This window comes from Echinops telfairi, unplaced genomic scaffold (assembly GCF_000313985.2).
Source record: "Echinops telfairi isolate 266 unplaced genomic scaffold, ASM31398v2 ScPeMD7_443;HRSCAF=831, whole genome shotgun sequence".
NCBI lineage: Eukaryota > Metazoa > Chordata > Mammalia > Afrosoricida > Tenrecidae > Echinops > Echinops telfairi.
This window is the reverse complement of record NW_022104341.1, coordinates 14,479,209-14,480,772: the sequence shown is the minus strand read 5'-3', so window position 1 is coordinate 14,480,772 and position 1,564 is coordinate 14,479,209.

Below are 1,564 nucleotides of genomic sequence, written 5' to 3'. Positions count from 1 at the left end.
CCTCCCTGGGGGATGGACAGCAGAGAAGAGGGCAGAGGGAAACATCGGACAGGGTAACTTATGACAAAACTATAATAATTTATGATCTATGAAGGGTTCATAAGGGAGTGGGGAGTGTAGAGGGAGGCGGAAAATCAGCAACTGATATTAGGGGCTAGAATGGGAGGCAAATGTTTTGAGAATGATGAGGGCAACAAATGTGCATATGTGTTTGACACAATGGATGCATGTAGATGAGAATTGTATGAGTCCCCAATAAAATAATTTTAAAAAATAAATAAAAAGAAACCTTTTCACTTCAAAAAAAAGATATTGATTAACATTCTATTTTAGATGTCAAATTATTAAGGTCTTGATATAAAATAATTTATTATATTATAGCAGGGGAAAATGCCCTGATGCCAAGTGCTCTGCTGTTCTCTAAGGCATTCATTTTCAAACATTTTATAATTTTATACAGCATTCTCATTAACTGTCTTTGAGTAGGCTGTGACTCTTGGCAACCTTTTATATAACACAATAAATCATGATCTAGTCCTATGTCACCTTCATTGTTGCAACTATGTTGACACTCCATCTCATGGAAAGTGTCCTTTTGTCTGAGCCTCTAGTTTACCTAAGATGATTACCTTTTCTGTTGGTTGGTCTTTCCCAATGATGTGTCCACACTAATATAATGAAATAAAACATTGGGATAAACTCTTACAGACTGTTGTTTCTGAGTAAATACTTCCCATTGTTCCTTAGAACAATAGTGCCTTTTTTACTTCAATGAATAAGAAAAAATGCATTTTACATCATGCTTGAGTTTTAGTCAATTTATATAGCCTAGCCAAAATTCCTTAAGTGATATAATTTTGGGCTTCATATGTCCTTTGCTCGAGTTCCATTTTGGGGGATATTTGGGCACCAATGAAGGGGATTACAACCTGACCTTAGCATCTGGTGTGAATCAAGTCACACACTGTTTCCTTGGTGCCGTCTTTAAGACCCCACCTTAGGACCGGTGTGAGCCAAAGCACTTCCGTGGGTGTGCACTGGTGCCACCACCCAATTCTACACACATTGCCTTACCTAGAAAGGCAGACCTCGATTTCTGGACTGAGCCTTGGGAGAAGGCAGGAAACCTGATGTGACTTTTGCATGCTTTGGCGACTAGCTCCGGCCCCTACATTTGGCTCACCTCTGCCTGACCATTACATTTGAGACTGAACAGCACTAACTACTACTTAAACATGTCCTCAAATGTTCGTCTTTGTGGGCCGTTGCTGTGATTTGAAGATCCTTGGGATATGAGGGACTATACTCAAGGGTGGCGAAGGGGTAGGGGTGGGGGAAAGCTAAATAACATCTTAGAAAAGTTGGGACTTTGGGGGACATAATTAATCACCAACTCCTTTGGACTTGTCTCGTGTTGATTCTTCTAAAAGAAAATATTACCACAGTGCTGTATCCTATATGTTCTTTTGTGTTAGTACTGACTTATAGGGACCCGGTAAGGACAGGGTAGAAGTGTCCCCTTTGAGTTTTGGGGACTGTGGCTGTTTTCAGGAATAGACAGCCT